This window comes from Pygoscelis adeliae, unplaced genomic scaffold (genome assembly GCF_000699105.1).
Source record: "Pygoscelis adeliae isolate BGI_AS28 unplaced genomic scaffold, ASM69910v1 Scaffold95, whole genome shotgun sequence".
NCBI lineage: Eukaryota > Metazoa > Chordata > Aves > Sphenisciformes > Spheniscidae > Pygoscelis > Pygoscelis adeliae.
In genome coordinates, this window is record NW_008824869.1 from 348,530 (window position 1) to 366,781 (window position 18,252).

Consider the following 18,252-nt stretch of genomic DNA (forward strand, 5'->3'; position numbering starts at 1 on the left):
CTTAATCCTTAAAGCAGAACAGTCACTGCTGTTTCTATTAAAAATGTAATCAGTATTAAAAAATAAGTATTTGTCAGAGGCAAAACAAAAGCATATTTATCAGTAGCACTATTTTTCTTTATTTTTAGAGGAAAAAAATGCCTGTATAACTCCAGTTTGGCGTGTGCTTGATTGTTAATTGTTTCTGTTTCAGAGAATCTAATGTAATTGTTGCTGAGTGGCTGCTCTTTACTACCAGCCCTGTTCTGTGTCTTATGATGAAAAAAGCATTCTTGGTCAAGATTATTTTTTTTTTAACCTGTATATAAATTTTGTCACTGCAGTGAAGAGCTCTTACCAGGTGTCTAAGCATCTAAGTTAATTATAGCTAGAGGATAAAGCTCTGTATTCATAAAAGTTATAGACGAAACTTGGGGGTGAGGGGAAGGGTTGTCTTACAGGTATCATCGTGTTGAAGCAGCTTTTGAGCTAAAAAAGAACATCTGAAGTCTTCATTAGGAATTATAAATTTCCAAGTCTCATCATTCCAATTGCAGCCTTTAGGCAGAAGTAAATATTCCAAAATGAAGCTCAGCCACTTTCCTCTGTTTTCTACACAGAATTCCCTATGGTTTAATGTGGTTTTCAGTAGTAATCACAATTATTCATCTCTCATGCTAGCAAATATGCTGTGCATTTGTACTAAATTCAAGGGGGTGGGACAGCCTTTACTATATAATAGGAGAGAATTTGGCCCCATCTAATACAAATCTTTATCTTCGGGATCCTTCCCAACTGAATAGCGCATACAAGGTTTTCTTTCAAGGCAGAAAAATTGCTTCATTGCAAAGAAGCCCTACAAATGAAGTCAGACCTTCTGGGAGCATGATATTGCTGGAGACTGATAGTAATGTACCTACCTTTCTGCTGATTATGTACTAAGCAGAAAGGGAGCAATCCCAGGTGGGAGCCTCGAGGCAGAAGCATGCTGAAGAGAAAGGGCCGTGTAGCGGGAACATCAATGCCTGGTGCCCTTTGCTGAGGAGTTGGATAGACAGGCCGCTATCCCGTCCACTCCTGTGAAACAATCCTTTGCAAGAAGAGGGGTCAAAGCCCCGGAGCAGTCAAGGGAATTTATACCATTTATTGGAAATGGGAACTCGGGCTGCTTCTTGATAGGAGATGCAGCCAGTTTTACAGTTTTTTGGTTTGTTGTTTTTGGGGGTTGTTCTCCCCCAGGCTAATTCCCAAGAAATACAGATATTAGAAGCTCTGTAGAAGAATGGCAAAATGTGAAAGAGAGCCAAGGGTCTCAGAAAGACCTCTCAGCTCTTGCTTACATTAGGAAACCTGTGATCTTGTGTGATTTCTCCCAGGAGTCAACTCAATAGTTTTGTCTGATCTGAGTTCGGAGTTCATTTGTTCTCACAATAAAACACTGAAACTTCAAAGCAGAATCTCAGGGTGTAGTGCAGTAAGATGCAAAGCAATGGGATTTTGAAATAATTGTTAAGAGATTTAGAGATAACCTAAAGATTGGGGGGGAGGGGGTTGTTGTTGCTTTGTTGTTGTGGGTTTTTTTGTTGTTGTTTTTCTCTCTCTTTTTTTTTTTTTTTTTTTTTAGTTTTGCACTTTCCTCTTTGCTCTCCCTAATTTCCCAGTTATGAATTAGGGCTCTTATGGTCAGATAGGCATGTTTATTAGTAACTGGAATGTTATTATTTCTTATCTTAAATAGTTTTAAAGCTTAAATCGGTATTAATTTTCAAGTTAAAAGCTATTTTGAATAGTTTCTTTCAGCCATATGTGTACATTGATCTACAACTATCCGTGTGTTTTACCTGATATCATGTATATCTGATTATACCTGATATCATATACCTATATATAAGGAAGAAATTCTAGATATAAGGAAGAAATTTTTTATGCTGAGGGTGGTGAAACACTGGCACAGGTTGCCCAGAGAGGTGGTGGATGCCCCATCCCTGGAAACATTCAAGGTCAGGTTGGACGGGGCTCTGAGCAACCTGATCTAGTTGAAGATGTCCCTGATCATTGCAGGGGTGTTGGACTAGGTGACCTTTAGACGTTCCTTCCAACCCAAACTATTATATGATTCTATGTTTCTATGTTTTGTGACCTTTCTCCAGAAAAATTTCCCATGATATTTTGGGTTGGGTTTTTTTATTATTATTTAAAGGGTATCAAAGTACCTGAGAGTGAAGAACGTGCTATATTATCCAATGTAGCTGTCTTTTTTGCCATGACTGACCTTTGTTGGAAAATAAATAAATAAATAAAAGAAAAAGATTTTGAACAATAAGCTTATCACATTATGGCAGTTTTACTTCTCAGTCTTCATTAACTTCACTGATGAACATTTGGTTATTGTTTTCCAGTGGTTTTATTCTGAAGGAATAGTGACCTGTAAGATGAATTTTCAAAAATGCCTATGGGATTGAGAATTTTAAATCCCATTACCAAAGCAATTTAGGAAGCACTCAGTCTCTCAGAAGTGTTGTCTTTAGGAAGCATGTTTTGGTTTAGCTTGAGTAAGTATCCACAGGGCAAGTGCTCATCAGAATAAGTAACCCTGTTTGGTTTTAAAATCAGGTTAGCTATTTTATTTTTGAGATATTTAGATTTTTATTCATATAGTTTGAGTAGCCTTTGTCTGAGTTTTACGTTCTTATGTACAAGAAGAGGAAGGATGACCAAAACTTCCCCTGCATTAGTATTTTCTTCTTTGATCACTGCACATTTGTTTGGTGCTAGTGTGTCAAAGATTTCAGTGGCAGAGCAGTAATAGTGTGGAATGACTAGACTGTTAGGTAGGAGTAGAAGATGCAAGATTTAAAAATCAAACTCTTGTTGGTAGTGCTTTCTTTCTACCACTCTATTGCTGCCTCTCTGCAAGGATTGATTTTACACATTAGTGATGGTTTCAATAACATTAATAAAAAATTTTAAAGTTAAGTTTATTAACATTTTACCAATTAAAGCATTGTCTGCTGAGTAGGTTTTTATACCATATTTGCTGATTAAAGATAGCCCTTTTAGCTATGACCTCAACTGGGTCATGTCAATAAAGTTTCACCAAGCAACTTTCACCTTTCATCTTTCACTCCCCAGCTGTGGGCCTTCACCTCACCTTTGCAGCCTATCGAACACCCACCTAAAATCTCAGATCAGTTAAATGATGCCTACCTCTATATGTCCTGTAAGACCTTTAATTTCTTAAATTTCCAAACTTGTTTAGAATTACTTCAATGTTTGTTTAAATTCACAGCTTTTACAGTCAAGTCTGAAGGTGGAAAGGTAGTCCCTGTGTATCTCTGTTCCTTCCTCTGAAAGCTCTGGGAAGCATCCCTCAATTTAGGATCTGGAGTGAGCCTCAGTTCCAAACTCCAAGTACATAATCCAGGTTTAGGTCCATATCTAAAGTCAGGTTGCAGTGTGAGCAGTCCTGCAACTTTCCAATATTAGCAGCATATTATACACTAGAAGCAGAATCTGTGCAAACACATCCCCCCTCCCAATTTGTATTCATACATGACTTTCACAGAAATATGAAATATCCTGAGTTCCAGGAAATTATTAAGGAAAGACATCCAACACCTTAGAAAGTGTAACCCATCAACACAGTTAAATACCTCTCTAGGAGTTTACTACATGCCAAGCATGGAGAAATTGTCAATTATTTCACTAGCTTCTACCTTGGAAATGTTTTTCCTGACATTTCCTTAATTCTGTTTTCTAGTTCATATTTTGATCATGTACTGATTATGCACCGTGACAGAAATCAGACCCCACGGAGTCACAGTCCTTCACGGGAGCTGAGTGCATCCACCTTTGTCTCAGTATCATGTACTACAGCACCAGTATTCAGGATCTCAACCCCCTCCTCCCTTTTCTTTCTTCCTCTGCTCTCCCCCTCCCCTTGCTCCCCAGATAGTCCATTCTCCCAAGGAAGCAACCATAGCAGAAGTCTCTCCTGATTCATTACCATTTCATAGTAAGAACGGTACTTTGTAAAACCATAGGCAAGCACAAATGTTGAGGAAAGGACATAATACATGCAGATTTGTCATGAGTTTTGTAATTACCTTTGCATTCTTCAAGGAATCCCAGAAGCATAAGGAAGGAAGGAAGTAGTGTTGGTTTGGCCCCAGATGACTTTAAAACTATGGTGCATTGCATTGCAGGATCCTATTAATAATTAAACTATCTGTCACTTACCAACAACATACATTCCAAATTAAATTTAAGCAAAAGGAAAAAAAAGGATCATTTGGGACTGAATTAGCGGGCTTCAGAGAGAAATAAATAATAATCAAACATCTGTGTTCTAAATAGTACGTGCTTTATCAGACAAACAACTGTTACCATCTCATTGTATAAAATGGCTTGGGGAAAACACCGTAGCTCAAAAGCAAAGTCTCAGTTAGAAAAGGGAAAAAAAAGTTCATTAACAAGTCAGGAAGTGATTGAAAGTTGCCATGTTGCTGGATTGCCTTTTTCCTCCGTTGTCTCTGCCAGCAGTAAAAACGTATTTATTTTAGTACTCAATTCAGTGGACAAATGACAACTCAAAAGCTAAGGAAAAAATGCTAATGGCATACATTCGCAAAGTACAGCAGCTGAAACTTCCAAATATTCTGAGCATCAAAATATGATCCCGTCTTCCTTACTTGCTGAGTTTTCAAGCACCTTGTCTCTCGTGAAGTTTATAGGGTTTATTTTTGCAAGGGAGCAAATAAAGGGTACTGAATTAACAAATAGGTAAAGAGGGAGAACTTACTATTACCTCTGTGCTGCCAAGACATGCTGCTAAGGCATGCTCCTGACCAGACATTAATATACCGCTAATATGCGCAAGGGGGAAAAAATGACCCGAATAAAACAGTAATAAATAACAATGCAGTACACTAATTAGCCTAGTGTAATATTTCATAACACACAGGCTATTTTCATCCTTCTTCCTCTGCTTACTTTCATCTTTCTGCCTCTTGGAAGCCATTGGGATAGCATGAGATTGCAGAATAATAAACCAAATAAACTCTTCATCTGGACTATAACAGGACGACTTTCTGTGTGTCTCCTACTATCGCATACCATTTCCCCACACCAAATCACACTTTCTACTGTATCACTATGACTGAGGAAGAGTGGTGGATACCTACAAATGATCCATGACAAGATCACACACAAAAATCTGATGATAATATAGAGAAAGCCTTGAATATTTCATATTACTGTTAGGAGGGTTTTTTTCCTCTTTTTCTGAACTCCAGCATTTGATTGCTGCTATGCCTGCATGTCTGCAGGTTAGGTTTCTGCTACCTTTTGAGCAGGCGGCTGTCTGTTTGTCTACTCCTTAGGTAACTGTGTTAAAATATCCTATTCCAGCTGTAACACTTGTTTTACAAGAGCCCTGGTTTTGTCTGACACAATATGGAACAACATTTGTCATTCGTTATCAGGGGTGATATATTTGTTAGCCTGCAGAGAAACATCTGCTGTGCTTTAATCTCTAGTGTGCAGGCCAATATTCATAGGATACAGCTGCATAAAATCACAGTATTAGATGGGGCTGTCCAGTCTGACATGAAGGCTAGCTGGCAGGCAGACAGAAACAGATTTTATTATCTGCCTTTTACATATTTATTTATGTCAAATATTTCTGCGAATCCATACATTAAAGCCCTTTTTATGCATTGTTGTTTTGCAGTGACAAGTCATCGACAGCCAAATGAGAAATTTATGTTACATATTTAATATGGACATCTGAATGATTATCAAATCTATAGAAGCCAAGCCTGCCCAATCACCCCTAAATAATGGATGAGAAGTGGATGTGACTCAATTTGTTCAGTATAAAACCTAGACGACCTCTGTCTCTCATTTCATCACTGCGGCACTGTCATTATTTGCTTCTATTCATCTCACTTGGCATCACTCAATAAAATCTGCACATGATAAAGAGAATAACCTTGGTCAATAGTAAGAATGCAAGGGGAGGAAAAATGATCATTTCCTCTCCTCACGGGTATGGTGCCATGATGTATGCCATCATGGCTATATGAACTTCACAAGGATGCTGGTATGTAGTCATAAAAAAAGAGGAGACAAAAACTTTAATGAGATGGTTGGATGTAGGGAGGAGGGATGGGCTGGATTAATGTCCTTTCATTTAGTTTGTGGATTTATGGTGAGGAAATTTTTAAGAGGGATTTAAAACAGAAGAAAAAAGCCACTGGAAATATGGCTTTATTTAAAATAATTGCAGAAACATTCTTGGGAAAGACGGTGTAAGTATTTTATAGAAGTTGCAACAAATTCCTCTGCTGTTATCCAGCAAAGGTTTGATGGCCTCATGAAATATGTTTTTCATTGAGACTACCAAAGAAGGACTTGTAAGAACAGCCTATGTTAAAATTACAGGTCAGTGTAAAAATCTGTCAAAGAGGAAGGAGAGAGACCCAGTCGTGCAGATCAGATTTTGAAAGTAAATCACGCTCTTTGAAAATATTTCAGTAGGGCTGCCTGTGATTGTGAAAGCTTCATATCTAACGTTATATATCCACATTCCTTTTCAAAGATCCCATAGCCGGGTTGATATGTCAATAAATAAATGCAGGAATGACAAAGGTTGACTTCATACCTGTCAAGATGAGAAGGCTTCTGGTCACAGAAATGTCCAAAATGTGTAACCGGATTTCACGGTAGCAAGGAAGATGACCTATGTCATGCTCTAATAGCTCACTAGAGCACACTGTAATTTTATAACTCATTATTCATACAATTATCCTACAAAAAAGTTACAAAAATGGAGAAAGCTATAGAAGGTTGCAGTGAAAAATGATAGGAACAGAAGGTTAGGAGGGATATAAAGGATAGGAAATAGTAAGCAAAAAGCAGGCAGAACTGGGCTGCAGTGTGCTGATTAAAGATTGGGTTACTGCTGCATTTGAAAAAGGAACGTGAGTCAGTGAGTCTGAGTCTGTTGGCTAGACAGTTGCAGACTTAGTGCAGAAGCAGCAGCAAAGTATCAGTCTGCAAGTTTGGAAGGGATGAGCAAGAAGCATAAGGGAACTAGGTAGTAAAAGAAAAGAGGGAACCATGGGAACATAAGAGGGGATGGGATCATAACAGGTCAAAACACAGGTATAGCATTGAATTCAAAGACTGAAAAGGAACACAGAAGCAGCATTGTATAATGTACAAGATGTGGCTTTATATGAGTGAGAGGTGACTGAAGTGGTTTTGCATATCCGTACTATGTAGACATTTATCATGGGGTTGTCAAGTTTTTTTCTCAAGTAGTTCAGCAGAGTGAATTGCAAGTCAGTGTCACATGTAAGGGAAGCTGTCATTCGGCAGCCTTGCAGAGCAAAGCAACCTGGTTTGCAAAGAACTTGCGGTTGACTTTGAAACAATTTTAGATGAATAGAAGAGGCTCACAGTTGAGGATAATGTTTGAAATGCAGCTGTCTTGCCAGAGGAGCGTGTTTGATTCAGCAAGAATTAGCTGCAGTTGAAGGGTCAAAAAGCATGTGGCAGCAGGAAAGGAAACAGGGAGATGGGACCATTAGGATCAGAGAAAAGATGCAGATATCTGTTATCCATGAGAAAGTTGAGGTAAATTTAAAAATAACTTGGCAAACGTAGGAAAAGAAGCAAAGAAAAGGGAAATCCCAGCTTTGGCAAACGCCTAGAGAAAAAGACAAAATTTAGCAAGCTGTTCACCTAAATTCAGCTAAACTAGCATGGAAGATGCCCCAGTGTTCAAGATTAACTTCTGTGAATGCTTCATGGAACAATGAGGAAGTGAAGGTCAGCGAGGGAGGCCAGGCCTGGCAGGAACATTAGAGTTGTAAAGCTAGTAACAAAAAGGGAATAAGTAATGAAAGGGTATTTGGTGGGAGTGTTCAGAGACAGAACCTGCCAGAGGAAATAATTATATTTAGATGAGAAAATGATGTTGAATACTTAGCTATGTGGGCAGGTGACAGTGTGGGTCTTTTGAGAAAGGGGGGATTTTGAGTTCTCAAAGTGCAGTAGATGCTGCCATAGATGACAGCTGTACCTGAAGCAGGAGGCAGAAATTAGTAAGTAAAGTGCAGGTTAAGTACTGAGTTTTAAAACTGCTTTTTAATTAAGTAAAGATCAGAGAGAACTCAGCTGTAGGATATCTGTGGGGGGTAAGGACACTGGAAGAATTCTCTGTATTAGAAAGTGAGAGAAACAAGATGCTGGGTCACAGAGGAAGATGAGGTTGAGGAAGGGATGAGAATTTTCCCATTTCTTAGAAATTATAAAGAATTAAATGTTATTTGCAGACGAATGGCTAGCCTGGGACTAGATAAAATTCCTCCTAAAAAAAATGTAATGAATAGTGAAAGTAGAATTTGTGAAGAAAGATTAAAATAATGGGAAATGTTGAACTGACAAGACAAGAACTTCTGCAAAAATTTCTCACTTGTCTTTAATGGGGCAAAAATATTTATACAAATATAGTGAAGTCCCTGAGCTTCTACATCAGATTTATTTCCTTTTCTCCATATAGACGTCATCCTACTATTAAAAGTCAAAATTAATGTCAAAATTAAAAAGATACCACTTTCCTTATTCTCACCCCTATACATATAGAAGCTAGTGGTGTCTGTAGGTTGAAATAATAGTGGCAAGTTAAAAAAAGCATATATAACATGCTCAGTTGTCCAGGGCTGTGTTCAGATGAGAGCTTTTGTTTTGTTTCTCATCAGAACTACAGAAATCAACTTGACACGGCATGTCAGCATATTCAGGAATTATCTGGGAAAATCATATGCAAAGGCAGCGCCAGTTAGGAGTGGTGAATTGCTTGAAATCATTTGTAATAGTTGTGAGCAGTTTGATCGTTTCCCCAGCCTTTTGAAGCCGTGTGATTTGTGCTGTAAAGCTAATGCTGGCAATAAAGAACCCATGCCTATCTGTTAATCAGGTTGAAGATGGCAGCTGTTTCACATCAAGAGGGTTTTAAGACAAAAGCAGAATAAAATACAAGACAGCCAGAGAAAGGAAAATTCTATTCTTTGTCAGAGGCTAAAATTAATTGTGATGATTTAAACAATGCCAATGAAGACCTTTGTGTACACTGAACAGATAGTGGGGAATATTGTGTTTCATTGATGAAGCATTGATACAATCAGCTTCAGGACCCACTGAATGCCTTGAAATCCTTTCTAATTCCTTTACTTTTCAAAGTCTCTAACATGTTGGAGAAATTTACAGTCTCGTCCTTTGTTGCCACAGCCTTCAAAACGGCATTAATTATTGTGGCTTTTTTTGTTAGAGTTATACAAGGATAAAGGTTATTAGATATTATCTCTCTGTCATTTAAAGGAGGTTTGGGGTTTTTTTAATTCTAGCAGAAATTTTCTATGATTTATTACAAATGTTTCTTCATTTATGTCATATGCTGACCTGATAAAGAGATGCAGTAGGAGAAAGGACACTTCTATCTTTTAGCTTAGATGAAAAAGAAGTCTGAAAGAGCTCTGAAGTAAAATGTGGGATATCAGTGGGGGAAATCCTTGTCTCTTTGCAGTCAGTAAGAGTTTTTCTGTTGACTTCAGCAGAGCCTATATTTACCCGCCCTGTGCACGAGGAAGACCTGTGCTGTCTTGCTTCAGATTTGAGCAACTCCAACAAAGCTTTCTTATGTTGGTTTTATCACACCAGGCAAACACCTTTAGACATGGTATTCTGTTTCTAACGCTCACCATTCAAAGACTGTACAAGATGCCATTTTATTAATATATTACTGAATATTATTTGCTTCTAGCAAAAATAAAACAATTAAGCCATACTGATAAATACTTAATGTACTCATTATACCTTTTCCTTCCTTACCCAAAACCAGCTCTCTGGTTTCTCTGTATGGAGGGACTGTTAATTTTATAGGTAAATGATGAATTATAGAACGATATCATAATAATGTCTCTCTGCCTAACACATCTAGTCAGTATCTTGCAACCAATGTATCTTGGGACTCACCATACTCTTCAAGAAGCCTCAAACAGGCCAAATAATCAACCCCACAATATTTTATCTTTTTGCTTCCACAAATCGCACACAGCCAAAGTCTAAGACAGGGTAAGATTATAATGTTACTGACAGCTTTCCTGTACACCGAAACATTAGCAGTTCTCAGTCTTACAATGTCAGATATAGCAGGCTTTAACTGGAACTTTAAAGGGATACCGGTGAGAAGGGCACGGGCTCACTCTTCAGCGAGACATACAATGGTTTTTTAGTCCATGAACGTCTCAAGATTACAGACTTGAAGTTCATGGTGGTTTTAGATTTTTTAAAGAGGGCTTTTATGACTCTCTCTGGGTTTTGTAGAGTTGGACAAAGGCACCTGGTTTTGCAGATGTAGGGAAGTGAATAAATAGTCCTAATAAAAATCTTAAACACTCATCAAGAATTTCCTGAAATATTTCCTCAGTAACATGCTTGACACATATTTGCATTTATTTACTCATGTACACAAAATATATGATGATGAATATATGCACTGTGCTGTATCTTTGTACATTTACTATGTACTTATTAAAATTACCAAAAAATTACAAAGAATATCACATTAGCAGTCTCTGCAGAGGAAAAAAATGAAGCAAAGGTCAATATATGTTATCAACACACAAGGTTTTATCTTATAAGTTGCTAAACAGATTTAATGTATGTTACAGTTAGTGCAGAAACACACCCTGCTTAAACACTAAAGACACTGGTGACATTTGACCTTTTGTTTGTATCACAATCATATAGTAAGCATTAATAGTATGCTCATATATATGTTTATATGTACATTCAGATGTTTTGTTGTGTCTTTTTTTACTTAAATGAAATATGTTTCTTTTTGTGTTCCCATTTCATACCACTCTGTTCCTGTACCTTAGTAAAGCTAGCTGCAACTGTTACTGTAGCTGAATACATGGGCAATTATTTTCAAACAGCTGGAAACTTTTTAAGGCTCGTTTTTCTGCTCTGCGAGGTATTAGTAGGTAGCTCTTCTTTAATGATGGATTGCATGGCCCTGCCTTAAGACTACCTACATTTTCAATCTCCTTTTGCTTATACTTAACAGTGAAAAGGTCTGTAACTTGAACCACACAACTATCAGGTTCCACACAGGAGCCTCACTATTTGGCAAATTATTTGCCTTTGTTGCATTCATTTTTGTTTATAAAATACTAATTACCTCTTTTATTGTTTGAAGAGATTAAAAGTTAATAGGAGAAACTAAATAAACAGAATGCCATTCTGCACAAACTATATAAGCTGGTAATTAATTTCTGGCCTCCTCTGAGCTAATTAACTCATATAAAGAAATGAAGTTAATGAACCATAATTCTAGTCATACAAGTGTAGATACAAGCAGTTTGACTTAATGAATTAATAAGATATTTCCTTTCTTAGAGGTTTTTCAATTGTGTTCCTAGTCTGTAGGCCTTCTTAATGTTTCTTTCTGGCTAAAATATTTAATAAATGGCAGGGCAACCTGGAGATGGGACTTCGCAAATTTTACTGTCATGTAGGAGACCACAATTTCAGAGCAAACAGGGAATTCTAGCTCAGCTGGGTGATGAATCTTTGATACACAACAGTGATATTTTATTCCAACTGGAGGTGATGCAGTAACCATCTTAGACTGAAAAGTAACAGTTTCCAAAAATGCAGTCACTTTGCTTTATCTGGATTAAGGTACAAATAAAAATGAAATAATTAATAATTATAATGATATCACTTTGGCTGAGGGAAAGGATCGATTGTTAGTTTAGACTGCTGACAACCTCATTTCTATCAGCATCATCTGGAATTTGCAGTTATCTGAGCATGCTGTAATCAAAACTTGAGTCAGATGTATAATTCTTAGTTAATCCTGAGAAAAAGATTGTTTATCTCATGCTCCCTTATTTCTTCTGGAAATAAGACTTATTTTGCCTGTTTTGCCACAGTACCAACACAGTACCAATGTTAGATTTTACCAGACTAAATTGATACCTCATCAAATAGACCCTGCCCTAAAGAAAATAATTTACCCAGTGGAAAAGTCCTTGGAAAACTCTATCTCTGTGGCTCTGATTTGCAAGCCATCCCCTCTGTAAAACTTTGCTGTGATGTCACTAATATTCCCCCAAGCAGAGTTGAGTTTTATGCATTTATGAAGTACAAAACAAACAAACTTGCATGGAGTACAGTTTTCTGCAAGACTGATTTTCCATTCTTACCGGTTTTTCCCTAATTTCATGAGAGGAAACATGATTGTATAGATTACTTTATTCTTAATATTTTACAAACATTTTAGGACTATTTATTGATAAACAGTCTTCGAAACATGCTGCTCCTAACACGTTAAGAAAAAGAACCTAAGCAGAGCAAAAAAAATTAACATTTTGAGGTTGATTTTTCCCTTCACTACTGGAGTACAGAACATATTTGGACACCTGTTATGAAACCTGGATCTTCATGAATCAGTGAAAGTTTTCTATTGATTTCAGATGGATTTTTCATCCCTAATTATTTCATAAGGAGAAAATAAAATAGCAGGTAAAAAGTCTTTACATAATACTCAGTACCACACTGCCCTCTCTATATATATTCCTTGTTTCTTTTTTCTTTTAGATGAAAACTTCTCTAATTCTATTATTTTAAACATGTCATTTACCTAAGCATCAGCAGTCTCTGTTTCAGACCTTTGACCTTGGATTGTGACCAGGTGATCAATTTTGTTTTCCTTGGGCCTGAAAGCACAGCTGACACAGCTTTAGAAATGTATTTCATCTTGATTTAGTAACTTTCATTTATCCATCTCCATTATTTACTTAGATGCTAAGAGTACATCCTTTCTGGGCTATTTGTTTCTAATTGATGAGGTAGACGTACATAAACATGCCGCAGTCACTGAAAGTAAACAGTGTCTGGCTGCTGATAGTCTGTACATAAAATGACCAGGTTTTTTTTAGATTAACAAAATCTCTTATATGACCATGACAGCACTTGTTATTAATGAAAACAATGGCTGCTTAGTACCAGCATGCAATCTAATTAAAAAGCAAGATTCCAATAAAACCTGTTTCAAAGGAATTGGTCAATATAAAACACATGAAGGTAAACTTAAGCATGATAAAACATGATTTAGCTAAAGAAAAAATTGGTGCACCATTTCAGGTTCTGCTCAAATAAGAATGTAATTTCATTTTTTTTTGTTCCTGGATCCGTTATGATTCTGTGATGCCGACTGTTACAGATCCTAATTATTAGATCCAAATATTTTGTCTATCCAAATCCACACATAGCAGACTCAGAGCATTGGCAGTATCACATGAGGTTCTACCATAGCCCGTATGTGGAAGATATCTGCAAAGAAAATGTTACAGGACCTTTTTGAGTAGGCAGTGGCATTCATTCTGAGCATAAATAATAAGCTATCACGTATTATCGCAAGGCCCAGTTTTAGCCCTCAGGAAAAGTGTACATTTCACCTAGAACGAATATTTACTTTTACATGTTTATGGAAGGAAGGTAGGCTGCTGCTTACACAGTCACTGTTGTGTCGCTGAACACAACAGGGTTTTTAGGAAACAAATAAGGTTATTTTTATCCTTAATTCCTTGTAACGGTGTGTGAGATGCCAATGGTTAAAAACTCACATCCTATCTAACAAGCTCACTGTACTTCCTCAGGGACAGCCAATAGAGTGCTATCCAGAGCAGCCTCCAACTATAACCAGGTGCCTCACAGTATTTTTGAATGATCCCATCTTTGCCAAATCAAATTCTTGTCTTTTCCAGATCAAGCCAAAAACAGAAAGTTCAGACATTGTCAGAGTTCATCCTTGATTAGGAACCCAGCTGAGGAATATATCGTGCTCTAAAAGTTTCTGATTAAGAAACTATTAAATGATTCTCTTTTGTAGGCTTCACTGCCACTAGATTCCTGCTATAAAATGCTTCCCATCTTTCTGTTTTTAATCTTTTTTGAGATGTATCATAGTGCTAGAAATATGTTACTAGGCATGGTTATGTTCAGAGCTTAAACCACAGGTTTCAGAAGCCTAGTCCCATTTTTAAATGACAGCATCTTGTCTTCCTTCAGAAAAGGATATGTTTTCAACATATGTTAATGAACAGTACGAAAAATTATCCTGTTAATGGATAAAAGTAAATCCTAGTGTACTTGAGAGGAACTGCCTGAACAACATAAAATTAAACTGCGGCTTCCTGTCTACGCTATGAATTAACATATGGGTGTTCTGTACCAAGCTTATATCTTTTTTCCTTGGTTTGTTTGTAGGCTTGATTATTATTAAAGACTAAACCCTATGTTTAAGACTGTGCAAGTTAATACTCTTGAATTAACTTTTAACTTGCATTTTTTTTCTAGTCCATAATCAGATAATCTATGAGCAGGACTGTCTAATAACTTTTAATTTTAGGAATTTTTGTAATTATCTAATAACCTTTAACATTCCCAGCTCTTATTTGGGTGATAAAAGGAATTATTTCATATTTCATGTCCTGTGCTGTGCCCTTTATAGTCTGTTCTACTGGCAAATAGATGACATATACAAGTATTTGGACACTTTGGTTTTGTTAAATACTTTAATAAGAGCGAGGAGAACACAAAAAAGACAAGCGTTCCTGAAACCACCAAACACTTGGTGGCTGAGTTTACAGAAGAGACTCACATTACCCTGCGGTGCTGCTCTAACCATGCTCCAGTTCAATAGTCTGTTTAATGTAACTCCCTGTACACTTGACCTGCACTTACAGACAATTCCAAATCATACCACAAGCAGCCCACCTTGAATAGCTGCTATGTGACACATCTACAATCTCTTTGGATTAGATACTTCTATGCAGAAAGTTTCCCACAGCTTTGGCACAGGGAATAATTTTACAACTTGTGATTATCACATTCCTTTACCAATGGCTGGCCATCAGTGAGGATGGGGGGAGCGTGTGCATTCTAGCAATGATGAAGGGCAAGTTGGCAAAAGCAGATACCTAAAACCCTGGCAGGCTTTTTCCACCATGGTTCATGCAACGCTGGACACGCATGTGTTGTTAGCTTTCTAAAAATAAAACAATGGTTATGACTATTATTGGGAGGACATAGTTTTAGCAAAATAAAATGCTGTTAGAAGATAGTTTTAGTGACACAAACATATTAATGCTGAGATATAAATCACAGGGTCCTTCCGCATTTTCATTATCTTCCTCCGAGGATTTACTGTGCTATAAATGAGATTCTATAGGAAATGCAGCCATATATAACAATTTATAGTGTGATGTCAAGCATATAAGGATTAACACTGAAATCATTATATCTATATTTTAATCATAGTTGTAATCAATTATAGTTATGTAATTTTGATTTTTCTTAGTCCATTTTTAATACACTGTGGTTGCTGTATTAATACTTTCTTGGTTGTTGAGAGGAATAGCAAATGGTTTCTTAAATTAGAGAAAGAAAAACATTGAATTCTTAAGCAGATAAAAAAGGCTTAAATACATCATGATTAAACCATATGTCTTGTACGATCATCTCTTAAGTACTATAAGTCTTTACAGATGTACTGACCTCTTGGATTCCACAGCACAAATGAATCCCATTGCAACTGTGATATATTAATATTTGTCAAAGTCCTCCAAATTGAAAAGATTTTCTTTTCCTAGTACATGGATTGCTTAGTTGAAAATTAAAGTTCTTGTACAAATAGAGCTGACATTTTGTTGCCTTCTATTCTGGGTAAATGTTTCCCTCCTTCTGTTAGATAATATTTATTGTGTTTCATTTTTAATAGTGTGAGAACAATGCTGGCATATTCATAGCTGTTGGAAAATGTTCATTGCATCTTTGGGTCTAAATGTAGTTGAGAGTACCTAAGCATCCTAAAGACCAGCTCACCTGCATGTGTAGCTTCTCTAACATAGCCAAGAAATAAGGGTAGAACATGTGACATTATTATTTTCATGCTTTCCACTTTGTTATTCTGTTTCAATGGCTAGTTCAATCACCAAACACTTTAACATTATTTGGAGATGTTCTTTGTCTTGCACATGCCACTGAACATTGTTTTACCTTTGTAATATTGCCATTTATGGGGGTTGTCTTAGATTTGTGAGTTAGAAGAAAAGGGATAGAAATGATGTCTGTCATTGCTACTGTTGCAGGCTCTCTGCAATATAAGGACATGCCATGACAGCTAACCTTCAAACAGCAGAAAACAGGTATCATCTTTGAAACATAAATAATGTAGACTGATTCTGGAAAACCGAAGTTTGCAACCAAAAAAACAACTAACTCATTCATCCAGTCCACCATAAAACAGACTAATTCAGCCCCTAATCTTTAACTCATGCAGAATTTAGCTAAAACGAAACAGGTAAGCCTGAAGCTTCTAAAATAATTGAGTTTATGCAAACACTTGGCAGGGCTTATTTTCAAGCATTTTCTGAAATTCACATATGAATGTGACTTACAAAAAAATACCATCATTTGAGTTTCGTCACCTAAGCATTTGGTTTTGGAGTCATCCTCCAAACCCTGATACTGAATTAACAGACATCCTTATTTTTTAATAGTGATATTTCTAGCCTCAAGACTTGCATCTTTACGTATTTCTTTACACTTCAATTCTTACTTTTTTGTCTCTTTTAAACTGAACAATGAGGTTTTTTTAAATCATATTTTTCTTTAAGAAAAATAGTAAATTTTGTTGGGTTCAGAATGAACTTTCAATACTGCACTGAAGGAGACCTAAATTAAGGAAATAGAAAACTGAGTTACTGTCTATCTAAAGAAGTGTCTGCCTTGAACATACAAGGAGCAAATGTTGGAAAATTTAATTCCCAACATAAAATGGAAAGTGATCAGAAGATTGTGGATTATATGATGGTCTCTGCAAGCATTGCAAGTCTATGGGAACAAGTAAGGCAGTTTGTGAGCTATAGATGTGAATTAATAATTCTGCATTTAGTGGTGTAATTGCAATGACTGAAGAAGAGGATACCATTTTGTGTTGATTTAACAAAAGACTCTTGCAATCTGATAAACACAAGTGATTTTTCTAAAATGATGGGTATAGCAGAACGTACACAATGGCTAATTTACATCTTTAGGAAGAGATAGTGCATAGAGTAGCAAAGTGCATCTACAAAAAAAGGTATCTTTTAGCACCTTTTAGCAGGTGGATGATAAGCATAAATAGAGAAGGACAATCACACATGGCAAAATAAGACATATGTAATATAAATATCAGGTTATTGAATGCATGTCACAAATTTTATGTATTAAGTTATGCAAAATTCTTCATAAGTCAAGTAAGTGTAACTATCGTACATTCAAAGAGAATCTACAATAGCCATGTCAGTTATCCCAATGATCACCTGTCCTCCCTGTTAAAAATATTTGCATGGCTTTTAGTTTGAACTTGCCTAGTTCTGGTTCCCAGCTATTGGATTTCTCAGAAAAAGGGGGGGAAAGAAAATAAAAAATCTTTCCCAGATTTCCCTGCAAAAGTCATCTGTTACCTCAGCAGAAAATCTCTGTCAAGTTAAACTTAAATAGAACACAATAGATGCAACATATAAAAAGAAATCTCTGTGTGTCTCTATGTGTCTCTCAAAACCCACCATCAAAAACTGTTCATGGAGGAAGGCCGGTGGATGTGCTGTATATTGTGAAAGAGGAGGAAAGCTGCCAGATGTTTAACATGAAAATAAACAGAGAAGTAAAAATTCACTTTCCATTTGGTCCCCCAAGCATGAATGGACCAAAATAATAATGACAACGAGAAGAAACTTTGCTTCCATACAACAAAAACCAGTCATGGTCAATGGCCTTGAGTGCTGAGAGGATATGAGAGACGTACAGGGCAGTTACAAGATGTGATTATTCTAATGGAGCATTGTTACTGAACCAGTAGTACAGATTGCACCACCTCAGTGGCACATCAAGACCAGAGAATTTTGACCTGCAAAAGAGTATGCTATGAAATAGGGTCAGATGTATAGTAGTCATGGACAGATCCCAGAAGATATGTGACTGCTGTGCAGATAGGTGGGATCCTGTAACATGAGCATTGCCTTGTTATGTAGTGTGGAGCCATTTCTCTGGATTCATAATTTGGGTACCAGGAAGCAGACTGAATATAGACGGTTAATACCTAATGGGTATTAGGTACCGTGGTGGTACCACCGACCACTTAACTTTGTA